The sequence below is a fragment of the Procambarus clarkii genome, chromosome 31 (genome assembly GCF_040958095.1).
Source record: "Procambarus clarkii isolate CNS0578487 chromosome 31, FALCON_Pclarkii_2.0, whole genome shotgun sequence".
NCBI classification, from domain to species: domain Eukaryota; kingdom Metazoa; phylum Arthropoda; class Malacostraca; order Decapoda; family Cambaridae; genus Procambarus; species Procambarus clarkii.
Genome location: NC_091180.1, coordinates 3522736 through 3547843, shown reverse-complemented (window position 1 = coordinate 3547843; position 25108 = coordinate 3522736).

Below are 25108 nucleotides of genomic sequence, written 5' to 3'. Positions count from 1 at the left end.
CAACTCCCTGCAGCGCACGATCACTCGACATCGCAGCCTCAACAACCCGGGGAACAGGACCACACACCGCAGGAGACATCACAGTGTGCACGTCGACACGAGTCGAAGACCCAGCTGCCGGAGACAGTACAGGCCGAGGCTCGGCCTCGATGTCCGGAGCCACGAGACCACACACCACAGGAGACACAACTGGAGATTCGACTGGAGACGAGGCAGGCAGGGGAGGCTGAGGTGCGGGAGCCGGGGATGCACTTCCTCCCACTCCGACACCCACAGCCACATCGCGGCTGGCATCAGAGACCGGTAACTGGGCAACAGAGGACTGGGTAGGAACACTGTCCACAGCAGCACCTTCCGACAGGTCCGGGACCGCCAACGGGGGAAAATCCTCCTCCCTGAAAATGTTTACAGGCCCGACCCGGCTCGCATCACATCCCGCAGCCTGATGTCCCAAGAGTCCGCACCGGAAACACGTCCGGGGCTGACCCCCATAGAACACGCGTACCATGAAGCCCAGAAGCTGGAGAGACGAAGGGATGGAGTCCTTCAAGCGCAGCGCCACAGTGCGGGTCCCATTCGGGATACCCTTCCACCGCCCGGAGGAGACTGCATTCATTCGGACACTCAAGACCCGCCCATACCGGTTAAAATGACGCTGGAGAAGAGAGTCAGGGAACTCAAAGGGAGCACCATGAACCGCCACATAGGTAGTCTCACTGCACCTGTCCGACACTATCACCGAACCACCACCTCCAGGCAGAGTAAATGTCCTCCCGTCATAGCAGTCCACAAAGTCACGATACACAGCCGTAGAGCAGAATTTCACAACAGCTCGATGCTCGGATACAAGTTGAACGCCGCACACAGACGCCACATCCACCCGCAACATGTCAATCATCACCACCTCAACTGCCGGGTAAGAAGCTGGGCCAGTAAATTCTAAGCCAATGGTATCCCTCCGCCTCACAGGGGGGAGGGGGGCCGCCATCCCTCCAGCCGCCACGGCCCCAAGGGTCCGCTCACACACATAAACTACCACGGGGCAGCAAACCAGGAGCCCACAGGCGACACGTCCACCTCCGCCCAGAGCTAGGCGAACTCTCCACGTCTCAGTTTTTGGTGAGTTGAACTTGTATGGTGACGGTTTTTCTGTTTTCCAACTTAAGGTGTTGTGTGATTTTCAGGAGTAGTCAGCCGTAGTGTCCTCAGTGTCTTGTGTGGCTACTCACATTGTATATAATTGGTGTCATTTAACATTCTAAGATATGAATGAATTATGATATCCATATAAGTGAAGATCTCATGTTAAATATTTAATTGATTAACTTGTTGCTTTAAATTATCTTTAATTTTACTACACACAGAAATCACACAAGTGTGATGCATCAATGAACAAATCCAAAAGGGCGTCTGGGAAGGATATATATATATATATATATATATATATATATATATATATATATATATATATATATATATATATATATATATATATATATTATATATATATATATATATATATATATATATATATATATATATATATATATATATATATATATATATATATACCACATTCAAGAATAGTATATAAGTGGAATAACAGACGTCTCTACAGGGGGTACACTGCCCTACTCTCACCCCACTCCCTCACTGTCGGCACACCACCTCGTCGATCACCAAACGACCACTTCAAACCAACACTCTCCCCATTAGTGAATTAGCGACTTCATGCGACTCCAGCGCCATCTGCATCGTCTATATATAGTCTCGCACGAGCAGTTGGCCTCAGAATATTCTTGTGCTCTCGAGCTGATGCTTCTATCTAAGCATACGTCCTCTATATTATAAGAGGTTTCAGCCAGCCCACTATTCTCAGCACCTTTAACTAATTTTTGTCTTGCTTATTGTAGAGTAACGTAATCATTATTTTATTTCATATTGTGTTTTGTGTTTTTACATATTTTGATCCGCACTGTACATAGCCAAGGGATTATCTTTATTTTATTTATATTTGTTTAAGGTAAATTAAAGTTCGTCATTTATAAGATTTATTTATAAGATTTGTTTTGCGTGTTTTTTCCCTTTCACTTTACCACAGGAGACAACCGCCAAGCAGTCAACATTTTGTTTCTCTTTTTTTTAATGTGATTGGCATTTACACCAGCCATAGAGAAGACTGCCTTAACCCCTACATTTCTCGTCACATTAATGGGGGCCCGTCCGGGAGTTGTCTTCCCAATAAGGTTTGTCTTGGAAGAACTACTCGGGTACTGAGAACTACTACTAGTTCTACTCGGAAGAACTACTCGGGTACTACTCTGATACTACTCGGGAGGACCAATCATTTCAATTTGTGGTAAGTGTATTTGGCTTTGTTACACGTTGCTTTTTCAATAATTTCATAACTTTCAATAATTTTTATGGTTCTGTGTATTGTGCTTTCAGAGTGTAACATTTTATGAGTGATGGATGACTGTGGATTACGAGGTGTCTGGTGGCCACAGTCACTTGGTTATTCATCCCTCGGTGTTATTACTCGTGTATTCCACCTTATTCTCGTCCCAGGAATATTTCTCATTTACGGCAGATCACCCCTTTGGTACCCTGATACTTTGGTTTGTCTTCGGGGCACATACCCTATCTTCTGTAATCCGACCGAAGGAGGATGTAGAGGGCCATAGTTCCTCTCGCACGGACTATGCTGTTTAGTTGGGACGTCACCAGTTGACCCTCGCACCCCTACGTGTCGGTCAGAGATTATGATACTTACACAGTTAGGGAATTGGCATTCTTTTAGAGAGCACAAAGAACGCTAATTCTGTAAGTGTCATCGGGTTAAGTAGGAAACCCCTTGCTTCTGTCTTATAGAGACCCGGCAAGGTATCCCTACGTTTTTTGGACTACCTCTCACTTTTGAAACTATCAGTTTAATTTATTTTAGTAGGATTTTCTTGCCCTTATTCTCGTATATAGAGTACCGAGTACAAAATTTCCCTGAGTTTTGATTATTTAATCACTTAACATCTAATGTTAACGTTAATTGTTTTCACATTAACGATTGCATTTCCACAGGATAGTCACCAGTTGCCACGTTATCATGTTACTGACACTTATAATATCACAGGTATATTCTCTGTACATCTGTTTGATATCTCAAAATGTTTCATCTCTCGGCATTTCGTAGTGATCCAGCAAATGAAGTAGGGAACTTAATTAGTGCCAAAAAGACAGAATTACAAACTCTAGCACATGAGTACCACCTAGATGTTCCCCATGGAGCCACCAAAAGTTACTTGCATAACCCTATCCTTGACCACCTCTTAGATAATGGAAGTATAGACTCTGATTCTCATGAACTATTCCATTACAGACCGGCATACTATAGCAGCTATGAAGTTAAAGTTAGAACTAGCGAAAGAACAACAACTTGCCACCCTAGAGCGTGAACGCCAGAAAGAAGCTCTACAATTAAAAGAAAACGAGGCTACCCTTGAGCGTGAACGCCAGAAAGAACAAGCTGCCAGGCATAAAGAAGAACTAGAGTACGAGTACGACCTTGCGAAGAAAAAGGCCGGATTTCAACTAGTAGCCACAGAAAAAAAGCTGACATCATTGTAGAACAGAAAAGAAAGGGAGTGGAATTGAAAAGGACACGCCAACCACAAATAGCCAGTAAGCTTTAGCATCTCCCAGGCAAGTAAGTTAATGCCACCATTCGTTGAGACAGATGTGTTTTTTACTACTTTTGAGGCCCTAGCTAAAAAACTTAGCTGGCCTGAAGATATACTTCTTCTTCAGATATAGGTCTATACTTCTCAGAGTACATCTTGAAGGTAGAGCTGCGGTTACTCTCGGTACCTTAGCGTCTGAGAATGACTAAAAGATCCTAGAGCAAGCCGTTCTAGACGCCTACCTTCTCTCCACCGAAAGCCTCAGACGAAAATTCCGTGATTATCTAAAGGCAAGTGACACTACCTATTTAGAATTTGCCAATACTAAGAAAACATATTTCATGAAATGGCTGGAAGCAGCCCATGTTTCTACATTTTTAGACCTCGTCAACCTCATTCTAGTCGAGGAATTCTTTCGACGTGTTCCTGCTCCCATCCGTCTTCACTTAACAGACAAAGAGGAGACCGACCTCATCAGATGTGCGAAGTCGGCTGACACCTACAGTCTTATACACAGGTTAACAGCCGACACATCTTCCAGTAAAGTCTTGGTCTAATTATGACACAGTGAGTTCCAATCAAGCGAACTCTCAATTATATTGTAGGTATTGCAAGCTCTATGGACTCCTCCTAAGTCAGGTAAGCCTGTGATGAATATTAGTGTTCCTGTTAATGATCTTTCTCTCTTCAGCAAACACCTGTACCCTAGAACTGTCTCTGCCAACAGTATAGATTCGGAGGGATGTTTCAAAGTGAAGATCTTGAGGGACACAGCTGCTCTTCAGTCTATAATTTTAAAATCGGCTGTGCCTAATATCTCCTACGCTGAGGAGACGGTTCTTATCACTTACCTCACTGTTACCACTCCGTATCCACTCGCCAGAGTCCACCTGGATTGTCCTTTCGTAAAAGGTGAAGTTAAAGTCGCCATCCGAGAAAAGCCTTTTCCCATGTCAGGGGTACAACTTCTCCTGGGCATAGACTTGGCCGAAGATCTACAACCTTCCAACTTGATCATCATGGACAAACCCCAGGTATGTGACTCTGTCGTGGAAAACCCTATCCTGAAGTATATTCCAGCAGAGGTCCAAGAAAGTGATGAAGTCTCTCCTCCGGTTTTGGTGACAACCCGTGCGCAAGCTGCACGCCCGCAACCAGCCGACTCTGCTTCAACTCCCTCAAGACCCTCAGAATCTGCCACCGAATCTTACTATGCTGGAGTTCCGTAAGTTGCACAGGGAGGATCCCTCAATAACACTATTATTCTTCCAGGCCGAGACTCAATCTGATAGTATTCCTGGGTTCTTTATAGAGAACCAATTGCTCTACCGGAGGTACCACCAGCCTACGGCCCGATACTCTACACCTGGCCCATGGAGCGCTTTCTCGCTACAGTTTTAATAAAACCTATCACGCCATCAGATAAGACTATTACTGGCCAGGTATGATTAAGGATGTAAAAACTTATGTACAACAGTGTCATACATGTCAGATGGCAGGAAAACCCAACATCTTTATTCCCAAGGCTCCTTTGATTCCTATCCCGGTGCCTACGGAACCCTTTCACAGACTCATCATAGACTGTGTTGGTCCTTTACCCCGGACCAGGTCTGGCAACGCTTATATACTAACCATCCTGTGTCCAACAACCAGATTCCCCATAGCAGTTCCTGTAAAGATAATTACGGCTGCTACTGTGGTGAAGCAACTGTTGAAGATCTTTACACAATATGGATTTCCTCGGGAGACTCAAAGTGACTGTGGCACCAACTTCACCAGAGATCTCTTCAAGAAGACACTAGAAGAATTCAACATCACTCGGGTATTGTCCAGCCCCTATCATCCTGCTTCACTGGGTTCTCTTAAACGTCACCAAACTATAAAATCACTCCTTAAGAAATTTTGCAATGAAACCTTGAAGGACTGGGATAAACAACTTGACATCATCATGTGCATTTTCAGAAGTCTCTCAAATGAGTCTCTAGGAGTGTCTCCTTATGAGATGATCTACAGACGTAAGTGCCATACTCCTCTTAAAGCTTTTGAAGACTCTCTACGTAACGCCACCTTCAGTGACCCTCTGTATGTGCGTCAGTTTCTTCAAAACTTATAGCACATTCTAGAGTGCATAAATTTGCCAATGATAATTTATTAAAAGCTCAAGATAGAATGAAGACTCATTTTGACAAACACAGTAAAATCAGGAAATTTAAAACAGGAGACTTCGTTTTAGCATATTTTCCGATCCCTGGCTCTTCATTGCAAAATAAGTTTACAAGACCTTACCGCATCAAGGAGTGCAGAAACCACCACAACTACGTCCTTGAGACTCCAGATAGGCGGCGGGGGACCCAGTTGTGCCACGTTAATCTTTTGAAGAAGTATAAAGGTAAACCCCCACTGTGTTAGTAGCTCTCTCCACCTTTCAACATCCATTCCTCCACAGTGAGACCTTCCCTGCTTCTCCTCCCGAAAGCACTAACTCTGAGTCAGTGCCTTCCAACTCGGAAATTCTTACAGACCTTCCTAAATATTTGCAGGACTGTAACAGTGCTCCTCTCATCTGAGTATTCCAAGAACATCAGAAGTTGTTCAGTGATGATCCCCAGGAATGTAATGTGGTTCAATACGACATCCAGCTATTTCCTGATACCCGGCCGATTCGTCAACCCTTCTACTGTATCAGCCCGTACAAAAAGGAAGTTATGCGTGCTGAAGTACCGTACCTTCTGGAACATGGGCTGGCTACCCCTTGTGAGTCCCCCTTGGGCCTCACCCTGCATCTTGTTGCCGAAACCTTACGGTAAAGTACGATTATGTACAGACTATAGGAAACTGAACCTCGTGACCGTCAAGGATGCTAACCCTTTACCTCGTATAGATGATATCCTTGACGCCGTAGGTAATGCTACTTATCTTTCCCAGATTGACTTGTTAAAGGGCTACTATCAGATTACTGACAGAGCGAGCTAAGGAAATATCTGCCTTCACCACTCCTTTTGGCCTGTACAGATATGAACACCTTCCTTTTGGACTGTGTAATGCCCCGGCCACATTCCAGCGAGCTGTCAACCGCGTCATCCATGGACTAGATCACACCTACGCCTACTTGGATGACATCATTGTGGCAACTGACACCTAGAACGAACATCTGCTCCAGCTGCATCGACTGTTCTCCAAGCTCCTGACAGCTGGCCTTACCATCAACTTGGGCAAGTCCACCTTTGCTAAAGGTAAAGTGCGTTATCTTGGTCATGTGATAGGAAATGGCACCCTAGCTCCGTTAGCCATTCATACTCAAGCCATTCAGCATTACCCACAACCTACAACAAGGAAGCAGCTCCTGCGCTTCCTTGGCCTTGCATCTTACTATCGTAGGTTTGTAAAAAAATTCAGTACAGTAGCGACACCACTGATTAATTTGACCAGCCCCAAGCAACGGTATCATTGGACCATTCAACAGACCGTTGCCTTTGAACAACTAAAGTCTCTGCTATGTTCTTATCCCATTCTGGCCTCTCCAGATATTACGAAGCTCTTCATCATTAATGTCGACGCAAGTGGCACCTGCATCGGGGGCGTTCTCATGCAACAGCGTGGCGAAGAGGTTCTTCCTGTCAGCTACTACAGCTACAAATTGAAGCCTCACCAGAGGAACTATAGCACCATAGAAAAAGAACTCCTCTCCATCGTCCTGAACCTTCAACATTTCGAACCTTACCTACAAGGTAATCAGTCCGTTACCATCTATTCAGACCACAAACCCTTACGATTTCTGCAACACGCCTAATTCAGCAATCAACGTCTTCTACGCTGGGCTCTGTACCTGCAGATCATTAACCTGGAGATATTCTTCATTAAGGGCTCGGATAACATCATAGCCGACGCCCTCTCCAGAGTCTACGAGGTAGAGGCAGCTACTCCTACCACTCTACCGACTAATGAAGTAACTTAACCCGTAAGAGCAGGCTTCGGGGGAGAGCTGTGACAGTAATCTCTTTCAAGAGAGATTTAGCCTGCTCCTTCCTACATTTCGTTACTTCTATACTTCTGCAACATCATGATATCACTTTCAAGAATAGTATATAAGTGGAATAACAGACGTCTCTACAGGGGGTACACTGCCCTACTCTCACCCCACTCCATCACTGTCGGCACACCACCTCGTCGATCACCAAACGACCACTTCAAACCAACACTCTCCCCATTAGTGAATTAGCGACTTCACGCGACTCCAGCGCCATCTGCATCGTCTATATATAGTCTCGCACGAGCAGTTGGCCTCAGAATATTCTTGTGCTCTCGAGCTGATGCTTCTATCTAAGCATACGTCCTCTATATTATAAGTTTTCAGCCAGCCCACTATTCTCAGCACCTTTAACTAATTTTTGTCTTGCTTATTGTAGAGTAACGTAATCATTATTTTATTTCATATTGTGTTTTGTCTTTTTACATATTTTGATCCGCACTGTACATAGCCAAGGGATTATCTTTATTTTATTTATATTTGTTTAAAGTAAATTAAAGTTCATTATTTATAAGATTTATTTATAAGATTTGTTTTGCATATTTTTCCCTTTCACTTTACCACAGGAGACAACCGCCAAGCAGTCAACATTTTGCTTCTTTTATTTTAAAGTGATTGACATTTACACCAGCCATAGAGAAGACTGCCTTAACACCTACATTTCTCGTCATATATATATATATTATATATATATTATATATATATATATATATATATATATGTGTGTGTATATCACGAAAATAAACACGTGATTAAGAATGTGACAATGTCAGACCACGGAGGAAAAATGAAACAGGAAATTTCCTTAAGTACTTTCGTATATTAAATACATCTTCAGAAGGTGAAGATGTATTTATACATCACCTTCTGAAGATGTATTTAATATACGAAAGTACTTAAGGAAATTTCCTGTTTCATTTTTCCTCCGTGGTCTGACATTGTCATATATATATATATATATATATATATATATATATATATATATATATATATATATATATATATATATATATATCTTGTGATGAAGCTAAATATCGCTACTTGCTATAGCGATATTGATAGTGAACGAGTGAAAGAGATTTAGGTTACTGAGAGAGAAGTACTCTCTCGCTGGCTAATCTCCCCCTCCCCCCTCCGCCTCTTTGTGTTTATGAACCCCCTCCCCCCCCCCCCCCTCCCCCTCCAGGACACATAGTGTCTCTGGCCATAAGGACACATTAACACAATGAAAATGAACAATGGACTGTTTTCACAAGACATTATCTTAGAGAATTACTACTTTGTCATACGATAAGTTATTGTGATGGGGATGGTGGGATACGACCTTTGGCATAGTAATGAAGGGGAATAGCTAGGGGAAAGCGCCAAGCCATTACTACTATATAGCCCTTGAAAGGGGTCAGGATAAGGATTTGTGAGTGGATTGGGTGGAAATGAATAGTACCCAACCACCGGGACGGTCGGGGATTGAACGCCGACCTGCATGAAGTGAGACCGTCGCTCTACCGTCTAGCCCAAAGGTGGACGGCCCACACAGTTAGGGTTATAATGGAGAACTTGAAGGAAACTGGCAATTCTTTCCAACTACACACGTGGCCAGGGAGACAAGAGAACCTTTAAACAACGCATCTCACATTCACAAACGTTCCGTAAGTTTGTGAATGTGGGATGTATTCTCTACCTTACATACGGCAAGTAACTGTACCTACATTCTCGCAACTTATAATTACATTTATTATTACAAAGAGTAAATACTAAGGATAGCAAGATAGTACGCTTTAATCAAAACCCAAATAGGGAAACTACCAGCCCATTTAACACTTTTGCCTATTGTACCTAAAATTTCTCCCTAGAAAAAATATAATGAACCTATACAGAAAGTAGCAGTTCTCACACAATCTGAAACACTACTTGTGGTTTGGAATATGTCTTGTGTAAACAAATTATTTCCCTTGTCCAGAATTATCATACTACACATTGAACGATGGAACGTACTGGACTGGTTACAACGACTGACCGATATGGAAAACAAAGCCAGGCTGCTGAGAAACATACCTGAGGAACATAGACTCTGTTCTATGCTCTGTTCTATGCTCTGTTCTATGTAAAACATACCTGAGGAACATAGGTAATTCTCTGACGAGAATTACCAGGCATAAACTCAAGAGTGTGGAACAATGCCGATTATAATAATAGCTATGTTGAGATGATTTTGGGGCTTATTTCCTAATCTCCTTTGGAGCCCGAAGATGGGGGGGGGGTTGAGGTGAGGGTTTGGGGAGAGGGTTGGGGAGAGGGTTGGGGTGAAGCTTGGGGTGACGATTGGGGTGATGGTTGGGGAGAGGGTTGGAGAGAGTGTTGGGGAGAGGGTTAGGGTGAGGGTAGGGAAAGGGTTAGGGAGGAGGTTGGGGAAGGGGTTGCGGAGGGTTGGGGAGAGAGAGGCCTGGTGTGAGGGGTTAGGAAGAGGGTTGGGGAGAGGGTTGGGATGAGGCTTGGGGAAAGAGTTTGGGAGAGGCTTTGGGAAGGGGTTGGGAAGAGGGTTGGGGGTGAGAGGTTGGGGGGTGGTTGTGAGTGTTGCCCTTTTGGAAGGAATGGAAGGGAAGGAGGGTGGGGGTGAGTATTCAGTTAGAGAAGAGGTTGGCAGCCTTTTCCATGCTGTTCCGCCTTTTACCGAAAAAGGTTATATGAATTACACCCCGCCCCGTCCACCCAAATTGACTAGACTCTTAATCTCGGTGCTTTCATATATTGTGATAAATTTACTTTAAAAATCATACCTCGGCACTAATGAGTACATTTGTGACTAAAATTAACAGGAAGAAACATTTTATATTACAGGAAAGAATTCCTGGACAAACAAAAATAGATAAAAACTAATAATTCCTGTAACTACAATCACTGTGGATTAGCACTGTCTTGGTACCTCAGTGTGTTCCCAGCACCTATTGTCTTGGTAGCTCAGTGTGTTCCCAGCACCTATTGTCTTGGTAGCTCAGTGTGTTCCCAGCACCTATTGTCTTGGTAGCTCAGTGTGTTCCCAGCACCTATTGTCTTGGTAGCTCAGTGTGTTCCCAGCACCTATTGTCTTGGTAGCTCAGTGTGTTCCCAGCACCTATTGTCTTGGTACCTCAGTGTGTTCCCAGCACCTATTGTCTTGGTACCTCAGTGTGTTCCCAGCACCTATTGTCTTGGTACCTCAGTGTGTTCCCAGCACCTATTGTCTTGGTAGCTCAGTGTGTTCCCAGCACCTATTGTCTTGGTAGCTCAGTGTGTTCCCAGCACCTATTGTCTTGGTAGCTCAGTGTGTTCCCAGCACCTATTGTCTTGGTAGCTCAGTGTGTTCCCAGCACCTATTGTCTTGGTAGCTCAGTGTGTTCCCAGCACCTATTGTCTTGGTACCTCAGTGTGTTCCCAGCACCTATTGTCTTGGTACCTCAGTGTGTTCCCAGCACCTATTGTCTTGGTACCTCAGTGTGTTCCCAGCACCTATTGTCTTGGTACCTCAGTGTGTTCCCAGCACCTATTGTCTTGGTACCTCAGTGTGTTCCCAGCACCTATTGTCTTGGTACCTCAGTGTGTTCCCAGCACCTATTGTCTTGGTACCTCAGTGTGTTCCCAGCACCTATTGTCTTGGTACCTCAGTGTGTTCCCAGCACCTATTGTCTTGGTACCTCAGTGTGTTCCCAGCACCTATTGTCTTGGTACCTCAGTGTGTTCCCAGCACCTATTGTCTTGGTACCTCAGTGTGTTCCCAGCACCTATTGTCTTGGTACCTCAGTGTGTTCCCAGCACCTATTGTCTTGGTACCTCAGTGTGTTCCCAGCACCTATTGTCTTGGTACCTCAGTGTGTTCCCAGCACCTATTGTCTTGGTACCTCAGTGTGTTCCCAGCACCTATTGTCTTGGTACCTCAGTGTGTTCCCAGCACCTATTGTCTTGGTACCTCAGTGTGTTCCCAGCACCTATTGTCTTGGTACCTCAGTGTGTTCCAGCACCTATTGTCTTGGTACCTCAGTGTGTTCCCAGCACCTATTGTCTTGGTACCTCAGTGTGTTCCCAGCACCTATTGTCTTGGTAGCTCAGTGTGTTCCCAGCACCTATTGTCTTGGTACCTCAGTGTGTTCCCAGCACCTATTGTCTTGGTACCTCAGTGTGTTCCCAGCACCTATTGTCTTGGTACCTCAGTGTGTTCCCAGCACCTATTGTCTTGGTAGCTCAGTGTGTTCCCAGCACCTATTGTCTTGGTACCTCAGTGTGTTCCCAGCACCTATTGTCTTGGTACCTCAGTGTGTTCCCAGCACCTATTGTCTTGGTACCTCAGTGTGTTCCCAGCACCTATTGTCTTGGTACCTCAGTGTGTTCCAGCACCTATTGTCTTGGTACCTCAGTGTGTTCCCAGCACCTATTGTCTTGGTACCTCAGTGTGTTCCCAGCACCTATTGTCTTGGTACCTCAGTGTGTTCCCAGCACCTATTGTCTTGGTACCTCAGTGTGTTCCCAGCACCTATTGTCTTGGTACCTCAGTGTGTTCCCAGCACCTATTGTCTTGGTACCTCATTGTGTTCCCAGCACCTATTGTCTTGGTACCTCAGTGTGTTCCTAGCACCTATTGTCTTGGTACCTCAGTGTGTTCCCAGCACCTATTGTCTTGGCAGCTCAGTGTGATCCAGCTCCTCTTGTCTTGACAGGAACTCTGCTGTGTGTTGAGTACTGTTGGTGACAGAGCTCACACCCTTCATCACTCAGCCGGGAGCTGGTTTCCGATCTTTGACTTTATTGGCAGGAGAGTCAGGAAGAACATCTCGACTCACAGATATTTTCAAACAATCGGAAGAGCACACTAAAAGCGTTCTTGCCGAGTCCAGAATAAATGGGTAACATTTTCACTCAGAACTCAGTCAGCCGAAGGAATCGGAATTCACCTTTCGCTGAGGAGGTGCGTTTGAGTTCCCCGAAAATCTTTCCAGAACTTTGCAATGACATTATCAACGTCGTATTTGAATGGCTCCCTTGTCAGAGCTATGGTATTGTGGTTAATATTTATATCCTGGAAGAAGCGCTGGAACTCTTCAGTGATGCAGTTAAGGTGCTTTGTGATGTCTACCATGAGCAGCTGGTTGATGACTTCTTCAATGATTTCAGGAAGTAGGTGAAATTAGGTCGCATTTCCCTCTTGAATCTATTTTCCATCAGAGTTGCAATTTTGCAGTGGATGCATTGAAATGGTCCGCATGGTGGATGATGATCCTCTGATGGCCCTGCAGTTTCCGGTTATGTTCATTTAGAACATCGAACACATGTGCCTAGTAGGTCAAGTGAGTCTGATGGTTTTTGCATGCTCATCTGTCTGAGTAGTTCGTCTTTACTAAAATTGATGAGGAAAGTCTTCACTTCTTCGCTAAGCTTACAAAACTGAGTGTGCATCTATCCCTTCTACAGCCAGCGGCCCTGTGCGTGGACCGACTGAACATGGAGTTCAGCATCCATGTTTTCACACAGTTCAACGCGATGGGGCGTGAATCTTGTCATGGTCTGTAAGTTATCATGCAGGGGGTATTGGTAATGCCTGGAAGCTGAAGCATCACAACCACTGTAAGATTGTTGCGTTTGCCAAATGCCAAGAATCCTGATCAAAATCATAACATTGCTGGAACATCGTCTCTACACACTCTGACCACATCCCTCCATGTGTGATGCATGTGTGATATGCTCTGAAGTCTGTTGGAGGGATGCAACGCCTTCCATCCTGATTCTCGCAAATCTTAATTTTGTTACTTTAAATAGTCTGTACAAATTGGATGTGAGATAAAAGAAGTTGGAAAGACATGAAGATAAAATTATGGCAGAATACTTCGTTATTTACTCTCCATATACCAAAGTTAATTAAATTATCAATAAAAGTGGGCTCCTTAACTGGAAACTGAGTAAACTGCACGACCACCTGCCTCTGGCATTTTCACAAAATATTTAAATTGGAACCGCAGTATACCATATCACTAACACTAACATCACTTAGAGAGGTCTAAAATCATGAGTCGACCAGAGGGTGATGGGGGGAGGGAATGGTCAATGATGAGGCCACATAGGGCCTGGAGCTTGGGTCTGAGTTCTGGGTGTTCAATCCTCAAGATGTCTCGAGCCCGAGTCTATTTTAATGCGTCTATTCTCATCTTGGTAGCATATTTATGTGGGAAGGGAATTATAAACTCCACCTACATGAGAGAGCCTGAAGCTATCTTACTCCAAAGCAATGGACTGAAGGCTCGCTTATACGGAAGGAATCAGGCAAGCTGGAGCAGGTGTCCCACTACAATTACCTGATTAGCAGGTTGTGGTAAACCGACTGGTCATTAAATGTGGCCCAACTGACCTGACCTCTTGGGACAAGGAGCCATCTCACACACTGAAGATGTTAGTTACCATTGTCAAACATCAGGATGTCTGCTGCCAACAATTCCCTCCTGTGCTATTTTATATTACCAACAACCCGTATTATATGATTCCCCTCGCAATTTTGACCTAATCTCTCTCTAACCCCTCCCCACCTCCCCTTCTCGTGAAATAACATTTCCCTCACAGGAACCGAAACCTTCAGAGTTAGAGAACTGGCCGAGAACTTTTCTTTTCCAGAGATGTTCCAACGCCACAGGTTGGTATTCTCTGTTACCAGCGTCGGTACTAAACAGGTGGTGGCCGAGTGTCTAGGTGACTTGTATGTAAACTGACGTCACTGACTTTCTCTTTCCCTTTTCATGTCTCCTCTCCTTCTCTCCCTCCCTGCCTATCTCTCCTGCTTTCTTCTCAGCCTCTTACTTTATTTCCCAACCTCCCTTACAACTCCATTTATCCACTCCTGCTCTCCTTTCCTCCATTTCTTCCCTTCTTCTCTACAACCCTCATTCTCTATCTTCTCCCCCCTCTAGTAGCTTCAATTCTTCAGTCTCACTCACCGCCTCCTCGCCTCTTCCCTCTCCTTCCTCCCCATCTATCACTCACTTCTTCATTTTGCCTTCCTCTTGATCGTAGGAAATTGCGTTAAGATAGCACGAGAGAGGAAAATAAACAAAGTGTCAAGAGGAGATATTACTTCCTCTACCCCTTCCCTTCCAAATTCAGCTACACCTCCAATTCTATTTCCCTTCCATTTCCACTTTTCTATCCAGCAACTCTTCCCTTCTACTAACATTGAAATCCGCTCCTCATATTCCCTACAACCCCCTTAGCTAAACGAGATTGCTCAATCTCGTGCAGCTAGAATTGCCGCTAATCCCTCTAGGAAGAAGTTGCGAACTGGACACCAATTGCTGGAGATCCGTCGACTAGTTAATAGGCCAGATTCTCGTTCGTTATCGGAATTAACCAGACAAATCGCTCCACCAACTAAGAACGGCCATGCACCACCACCACTTTCATTCGTTTATCCCTCCCTTCTATTCAGCCTCCAACTCTATCCGCTGCTCCCCTTCTATTACCCAATCACTTCTCTCCCACTTAACTCAGCACTCACAACTCTAGAACAGGCAAGTCCACATCCCTTTGAGCCTCGGTGTTAACTACTGAAAACCTCTTATCAAAAGTCTTGGATTGCTTCTTAAGTCAACAATTGGCGGTGCTGAAGGTATCCTTCCAGCATAGTTTATTCTCCCTGAGCTGTGTGTGAGCCGTAAATCCTTCAGGAGAAATTGACGGGGCCCAGAAACAGAACGGAGAAGTGACGGAATGGAAGGGGTATAGATGAATAGGGAAGAGTAAATCTAAATGATAGATGAATGGAATTGATAAATGGGTGACTAGTGATGTTGCAAGTCCCCTTGTCCTCCCCACCATCGGGAATGGTGGGGAGGACAAGATGACGGAGGAGTGGGGAATGATGGGGACGACGAGGGGACGGGGGAGGGGGTATGGTGGGGAGGACAAGGGGACAGGGCAGGAGGGGGATGATTGGGGAGGACAAGGGGACGGGGGAGGGGGGAATGGTGAGGAGGGCGAGGGGACGGGAAGTGGTGGGGAGGACGAGAGGACGGGGAAATGGTGGGGAGGTTGACGGGATGGGGAGGGGGGAAAGGTGGGGAGGACGGAGGGAAGGAGGGGGTTGCTGTGTCTCAGCAGAGCCAAAGGAACGCGTAGCCGGGTACAACTAGCATTAAATATATATATTTGGTTACACCGCATTCAGGAAACAGATTTTGTTAGATCGTATATAATATTAAAACAACATTTTAGATCGAATATATGAAGCAACTCTATCAACTAACCCTTACCCCACAACTCGCCCCTACCCCTCAACTCACCCATACCCCACAACTCACCCCTACCCCACAACTCATCCCTACCCTCACAACACACCCCTTACCCACAACCCAACCCTACCTCCACAACTCATCCCTACCCTCACAACACACCCCATACCCACAACTCACCCCTACCCCACAACTCATCCCTACCCTCGCAACACACCCCTTAACCACAACTCACCCCTACCCCACAACTCACTCCTACCCCAAAACTCACCCATACCCCCACAACTCACTCCTACCCCAAAACTCACCCATACCCCCACAACTCACTCCTACCCCACAACTCACTCCTACCCCACAACTAACCACTACCCCAAAACTAACCATACCCACAACTAACCCCTAGACCTCACAACACACCCCGACCCCACAACTCACCCCAACCCCACCACTCACCCCTACCCCACAACTCATCCCTACCCCACAACTCATCCCTACCCCACAACTCATCCCTACACCACAACCCACCCCTACCCACAACTCACCCCTACCCCACAACTCACCCCTACATCACAACACACCCTTACCCCCACAACTCACCCCTACCACAAAACTCACTCCTACCCCACAAATCACCCCTACCCCACAACTCACTTCTACCTCACAACTCACCCCTACCACACAACTCACCATACCCCACAACTAACCCCTAGACCTCACAACACACCCCGACCCCACAACTCACCCCAACCCCACCACTCACCCCTACCCCACCACTCACCCCTACCCCACAACTCACCCCTACCCCACAACTCATTCCTACACCACAACCCACCCCTACCCACAACTCACCCCTACCCCACAACTCACCCCTACATCACAACACACCCTTACCCCCACAACTCACCCCTACCACAAAACTCACCCTACCCAAAAACTCACTCCTAATCCACAACTCACCCCTACCCCACAACTCCCTCTTTCCACGACAACTCACTCCTACCCCACAACACACTCCTACCCCAAAACTCACTCCTACCCCACAACTCACCCCTACCCCAACTCTCACCCCTACCCCACAACTCATCACTACCCCACAACTCACCCCTACCTCCACAACTCACCCCTAAATCACAACCCACCCCTACCTCACAACCCACCCCTACCCACAACTCACCCCTACCCCACAACTCACCCCTACCCTCACAACACACCCTTACCCCCACAACTCACCCCTACCACAAAACTCACCCTACCCAACAACTCACTCCTAATCCACAACTCACCCCTACCCCCACAACTCCCTCTTTCCACGACAACTCACTCCTACTCCACAACACACTTCTACCCCAAAACTCACTCCTACCCCACAACTCACCCCTACCCCAACTCTCACCCCTACCCCACAACTCATCACTACCCCATAACTCACCCCTACCTCCACAACTCACCCCTACCTCACAACCCACCCCTACCCCACAACTCACCCCTACCCCACAACTCACCACTACCCCACAACTCACCCATACAACACAACACACTCCTTCCCCCCCAACTCACCCCCAGTAGTGAAATATGTGACTACGGCGACGCGCACCAGCTGCCCCAGGTGGCACTCTTGAGTGCCATCTGAGCAGGTGAGGCGCGACGTCGTAGTCGGAGCGCGTCGTCGTCGTCACATGGGGTTTTTGGGGATTTTCCCGGAAGTTTTGGCGCGTTTCGGACGCGTGTGAGGGTGTTGTGTTTGGGTATGCGGTCAGGAAAGAGGGGAGGTCATGTTGTTGGGTGCCAGGTGGCGCGCGACGTCGTAGTCGGAGCGCGTCGTCGTCGTCACACAGGGTTTTTGGGGAATTTCCCGGAAGTTTGACGCGTGGCGGGTGAGCAGGTGTACCGCATCGCTCTAGACACAAAGGGAATTTCTGGGAAGACGTATGAAAATACAAGGATGAGAGTGTAATATGAGGAAGGAGATTGTCATAGACTTAATGATAATAGTTTGATGATCGTGAGTAGAGGATGTTTGGGGAGGGGGGAGGGAGAGGAGAACCCCCATACCTGAGAGGATTGTCCATTAGCTTCCTCCTACAGGAAGTCGCAAGTGTTGAGGGGTGAGAGGGCACTCTCCAGCGGAACTGGGGACCAATTGTCTAAAAAGGTTTTCGTTGTCTTCAGAGTGTTGATGTTAGTCCCACGGCGACTCCCCATACACTGTGGATTTCCGGTAAGGAGGCGCAAGGTACATACTCCTGCCGACAGACACACCTGTCAGCCATCAATCACTTCTCATTTGACCCGGGCATTTCACTCCCCTCACACACAAACGCGCCGCCAGTTCCCTGCGAGACTTCATCCGCTACACACACACACACACACCATACAGCTCCATGTCATGGAAAGGCGAAGCTCTACAGCCTGCATGAAATGCGGAGTGTTTTATATTCCATCACCGAATCAAGTGTGTCGACTGCAATGCGCTAGCTGTGAAAAACCGCCCCTAGGACATTACGACATCAAATGCAAGCGATGTCAGCAGATTTTCTGTGATAACCGTGAGTGTTATTATTATTTAATATTCCACAGTTCATTTTATGGCATCCACAGGTGAAATATCGCGTGTAAACTACTATAGTGTGAGAATATTAACTCATTCGGGCTATTACATTCCACACAGTTAAATATGTTCTTTCCAATTTCAGTTTACAAAACCGTGAAGTGTCCTTATTGCTCACCCGCCCCGCGAGGAGGTCATCGCCGGAATGAAACTTCACATAAACGTAGGTAGCATATAAAATACACTTCTCGTATCTGTAATTCATCCCGTTGCAGGCGAACACACATGCATAATAATAAACATATTTTTCCCCATGCACCCGTGCTGAATATCATTTATTCCATTTCAGGTTATAATCCCTACCTCAATCGACGGAGGGAACAGATCGACGTCATCGAGCCTATACCCCATTCCTCACACACGGAGCTAAGGAGAGCAGATCTCACTCGCAGGCACCCACCGCCCCTTCATCAAGGTCAGCCACCCAGACAGATGGGGGGCTACGAGACCGTATCGCCCCCTGTTAACACGATGTTACGAATTCATACCCACTCACCTGCTCAACCCCTTCACCAGGACATAAGTAAGTTATTATTACTGTCTGATTTCAGTCTATTTCCTAAACATATTAATCCACACTAGTCTGATCCCATACCTCATAATATATATATACGCTTTCATTCTTTCTAGATATATATATATATATATATATATATATATATATATATATATATATATATATATATATATATATATATATATATATATATATATATATATATATATATATATATATATATATATGCTTCATTCTTTCTAGAGATAATATGTTTTCTTTTTTTACAGACGACACACCGCTGTGCATAGATTTGGCATCCAGCGACAGCTGCAGCAGTGGTAGTGAGAGTGACACAGCAGGGCAGGCAGTGACCACTTCCGGCTCTCACAGGGAGGGGAGGAGGAGGACTCGTTCACCCGCTCACTCAACCCCCATTTCCTCCCCCAGCCCCATACCCCAATCAATCAGCGACAGCTATGACAGCAACAGCAGCAGCAGCAGCAGCAGCAGTGGTGAGAATCGTACCATTTTCATCTCAGACAGTGACTCAGACGACAGCTCAGCAGACCGTGACCTTGACCCGCCAGCGTCTGTCAATTCTGACTTGTTAGCACCGTCTGGCGTAGTAGCTGAGCCAGCGGTCTCACCCATTCATCTCGGAGGGGGAGGGTTATTACCACCCCCCACCCCTCCCAGCCCTATCCCATCACCCCCTCCACCTCTTTCCCCCTCTCCTCCACCTGCCCTAGAAATTCAACCTCAGTTGCTGGATCGAATTGATAACTATAACGGCAGCTACGTCCGGCTTTCATTCTCCATACCAGAACATGTTAACACCTCCCCAGGAGTATATCTGAGAACATATAGGGATTTTTTCGTTAATGAGATACGCGCCCTCTTCTCTCCACGACACCCATTCCTCCTAATTTACCCAGACGTCACTCTAATTGTGAGAAATTTAAATGTACAACAAGACGGGGAGGATAATCTATTGGATCCTATAAATAACGACGGCTTTCCCATACGAGGTGAGGGACAAAGAATTACTCTAGAGGAAGTAGAAACTCTTATTGATTTTTGGGCTGATGAATTGACAGAGAAAATATCCCAGTATCTGGAAGCGAAGGAAGGGTCCAATGTCTTGGTTGAGCGGCTCACCGGGTTTTACATTAACTGTGGTCAGATAGAACATCAGTAGATTAGAATGCGCCTCTGTGTGCCACCTATGTAGGGAGATCAGATAAGAAATCAGAAGCGGGGAGCCACATAGTGCCACTCCATATTAGGTCACCCAAGGTGTGAGTGGTAGCAGTCGAAAAAACAGTGAAGATAGGTATCTATTATGCGCCACTATGATCATGTTCATTTACAGTAAAGTAGCTACCTATGAAGGGTAATCAGATAAGAAAATCAGAGGCGGGGTGCCACTTAGAGCCACCCCATATTAGGTCGCCCAAGGTGTGGGGCAGCAACAATCGTAAAAATAGTGAAGATAGGTATCTATTATGTGTCGCTATGTTCATGCTCATGTTCATTTATACAGAAAAGTATGACAGTATATTTGTATAATAAACACTCAGGTGAGCGGTAGTTACCCCCCCCACCTCCCCCTATGGGACAGGTGTAAAAACAGGATCCTCGCAGTAGGGGTGGTCCCCCCTCACCACCCCTCCTCATACTTGATGACCTTGAGTGTACCGTAAGAGGGACCAGCCTCCCTTAGTTGTTTTTAAGTTGGATATATTTTAAGCCTCTATACTTAAAGAAGGAGAAAAAGAAATAATCCTGATGATTTATAGATTATATTATCAAAGTACATAGGGTTAAACATAGTCGTATTGTAGGTCATCTCCCCCCACATAATATTTATTAACAAGACCTCTCCTTCTCGCCCACAAGTCCGTTGTGGGGTCTTCCTCCCCCTCCTCCTCCTCCTCCTCCTGGGACGAAGATGATGACTCATCATCTCCCAGAGAGTGAATGGGATGTAGTGCGCCTCCCTCAGGTGACTGACTACTGACGTCATAGGGTTCACTCTCGCTGGTGGGGCGTTGTCCTTCCTCTCCTTGTGGTTCAATGACGTCACCACCTTCACTCTCGGTGGACATTCCTTGGGCTGAGGTGTTGGGGTGGGGGTCGGATGGTATGTCTGGGTGACCATACGCTAGGCTAGTGTATTTATTTAGGTAAAAGCGCTTATCATCAAATGCACTTAAACCCCTCTTAGTATTGAATGTGGTTGCCATCTGCCCCCCTATATTTCTTATTTGAGAGTAATTAAAAGTATTCACTACCCCATTGCTGGCAAGGGTCTCTTTAAAGTGGTTATGTGTTAAAGATCTTTGCACAGCTCGGGGAATACCCTTAGCGGTGATGGAATTTTTATTGTCAAGCAAAAGCACACTATACATTTTGGGCTTGAGTGCCACAACTTCAAGGATGTGTTTATCTGACACCTCTGACTTTAACAGCCCTAAAACACCCTTTTTAGAAGGATCATACAAGGGGTGAGTTTCAGGAAAATTACTCGTATCAATCCACAAACTAAGGGGTTCTTTCCCCATCTCATTAAAGACATCTTCAGCTAGTAAGGTGAAAATGAAACTGTCTGTATCACTATACACCAGTTGTACCCTATCTGAATATTGGTTCTTAAGTACCCTGTACCAAAAATGGTACAAGCTGTATTTTGCTAGCTCAAGAATCTGGAACCCAATGTAATTAGGATGGGTAATTTTAATGAATGGTCTGGAACTGACAGACAATAATTTATTGTCGCCTAAATGCACCATTCGTTTAAAGCGGGGATTCTTCACCTCTCGTAAAAAGACCCTAGCTGAAGTCACTAGTTTGGTGTCAATGGCATAACGAGCTGGATTCAGTAGCGTTTTACCAAAAACACTGTTCGTCAGTAATTTGAAGAGTGTTTTCCTATCATTACTGCTGGAGGCATTTCAATTGTTAACGTTGGTGTTAACAAATTCTGCCATAAAATCTGACTGGTGGAACTCGTAAATTGCATGTATTGTTTCCACTTCAAGTCCTATCTCAATAAATAGTTGTAAAAGGTGAAGAGATATGAAATAATGTTTTTTGGGGAGATGATCTCCAACCAGTTTGATGTTTTTTGGGGGGAGGTGTGTGATGTTATTTGTTTCCAGAAGTCCCCTACTAAATGGTGAGATATCCTCCATACTTATTCCCCTATGGTGTAAACAAAGGGGCAGATCGTCTGTTAGTCTAGCTATTTCGGGTCTTAAAAGTTTGGTGTCAATTAAGAGCCAGTACCCTTTGTTAGAAGAGAAAGGCTGTTCTGTCATTATCTTCCCCCCGCTAATGAAGGAGTTCATCTCATCAGATGATAGTCTCCTTAGTCCCCCATGGGGCAATTTCCTAGTCATACAACTCCCATAGAGGCAGTTGAAGTCGAGATAAAGTAAGAATGAAGACCTATCCTCCTGGGGGTTAAAAGATGGGTTGACATAGCGGTTGTTAGCTCTGACATAACTCCTAACTGCAGTTGTAAAACCCCCTCGTATGTTTTGTGATAAGAGATTGTGCAACGTCACATCTGCACTTAACTCCAACGATATTCTACTACTTTTCAGGAAGCAGTCGTAGGAGTACCCTGGGAGGCTGCAATAGTGTGTCAATTCTAAAGAATATATATCATTTAGAATTGCCCTGTGGTGTGTAAAAATGTCAGCCAGTAATCCTACATCACACCTCAAATAAATGAGGAGGTAGTCTTTTAATGTCCTACACCCTGTAGCCTCCCATACTAATTTAGAATGTCTATATTCGTCCAAAGTTATACCTGATTTGTTTAGGGAGCTGTAGAACATGTCAATAGGAGGGAGTGTTGTGTCATTAAAGCAGCTGATTTTTGTGGTATATTCATAAGGGAAAAACTGCTTACCCTTTAAGAGTAGGTGGTGACTCTTTTTGGGCAAACCCTCTATCATTGAGTGAGTGAATGTTAAGGGGCTGGCTGAATCAATGTGGGTCTTTGCTAGGGATGAAAGACTACCTGTAATAAAAGCCAGTGAATCAAGAAATTTAAGCTTCCCTATTTCCACCTTAAGATATTTCGTCCCCTGTCTCATGAGGATATTGCTCTTAATATTTGAATCCATGGTAAACTCCCTCAAAATTAAGCCCATGTCATAAGACATATTATGGGCAATTAGAACTAAACTCTCCAGAGCATTCTTGTGGCGGAGGTTGCAGTAATTACATAGAGCTCCAATATAATTGAGCTTTTCCCTAAGGTGATCATGATGTTGAACCTTGAAATTGGAGGGGGTAAATACCCGCTCACAAAACTGGCAGTGAGTCTGTCTCCTAAAACGGATCATATCCTCAAGAGACATGTCTATTTCATAATGGTGGAGGGTAGATCTGATAATTTCCCATTTGGTAGCAACTCGCTGCATGAAATGAGTAACACTGTCCCCCCCAAAATAAGTAAATTTATCAACGACAGTGTGGTTCCTATCAACAATTATATAGCTGTATGCTATAGGTCTATGTATGGCTGTAACAGAACCTAGACAATCCTCAGTGCTTAGGACACACTCGAAATCAAAATAGCCCACATGGGAAGGGGCGTAACCTTTCCCCGTATTTTTAAAATGGAGTGTGTCCCCAGGCTGAGGGTAAATAATTTTCTGAGTGATGTCGCAGGAAGATGAGTGATTTGTTAGCTCAGACGAATTTTGATATTCTGAGAGACAGTTTCTACAGAAGACTGTCTTTCGTTTGTGGCTGCGAGTAAAGTTCCGTAGGAACTTATCGAACTCTTTAATCAACGCCACATGAGATTCCCCCAATAACAATAAAGGAACTATGACCGAGTACTGTCTGCTACCACGACGACAAAGAGAGACGTGATAGACGCCATCTGTATGTTTGTGTATTGAATACAAAAAAATGGATAGTTTATTTCTATTCTCCAATTTAGAGATATCCTCCCAAGACAGAGGGAAGGATAAATTGTCGTATTTGACCATTTTCCTAATCCTAGAGTGAGACTCTACAAGTCTCCCTATACGTCTCCACTTCCACCCTTGTTGTGACGCCAGAAAAGCAGCAATGCACTGAATAATACATGTTTTATTGTTACCAGCTGGGTTTGGGTTGAAGACCTCATGCCGTCCCCTTAGAAATGGGGGATAAGGGACATAATCCCCCAAAACTGACCTTACACTTGCATTACAGATGACGATTTTGAGGAAATCGACATTATATAATATGAAACCACTCCCCTCTGTTTCTGAAAGGAGATCTTCCAGTCGTGTAATCATATAAGCCACCCAGCTATCAATAAGATTACCCACATCCTCAAGAGTTACCAGTCTAGCGGGTGTTGTTATGAAGTGTTCTCTAAAGTCATCATCTTCCGTGAGTCGTTGTTTCAAAAGTGTTACCTTTACTTCGAGGAGGATTTTTAATGATGAAGTAAAATTGCCATGTCCCCCAAGAGAATTCATGTAATTCTCTATTTCAGATATGTAATAGTCCCTAAAGTTGCTTAGGAGTCCTATAGGGTCTGTGGCGAAGGCTGAGGGGATGGAATATTCCAGCCTAGTAAAGAGATTCCCCAGAGCCCCCACCCTATTAATTAAGTGGGGAGTGTCTATAGCATCCTCCTCATCTGGGGAATTTTCATCACTATTTAGGGCATTAAGTCTATTGATGACAGGGGGTCTAAGACCACTAGGGCCCGGCTGAGAGATGTCACCCCTATCACCATCATCACCATCATCATCATCACTCATCGCTTCCTCTCCCCCCTCCCCTCCACCTAAGGGGTTATTGTCACGCTGTGCTTTGTCATGTTCCTCCCCTACCTGCCTCTGAATCGCTCCTGGAATGGAATAATAATAAATAATAATAATAATAATAATAATAATAATAATAATAATAATAATATTAATAATAATAATAATAATAATAAAAAGGCAACACCCACTCACTAAACCCCATGACATAAGTTCTCAAAAAAAGATTCTTAAGAGAAATAAAGGTGGAGGGTTTATTCACTCACCACGGGGGCAT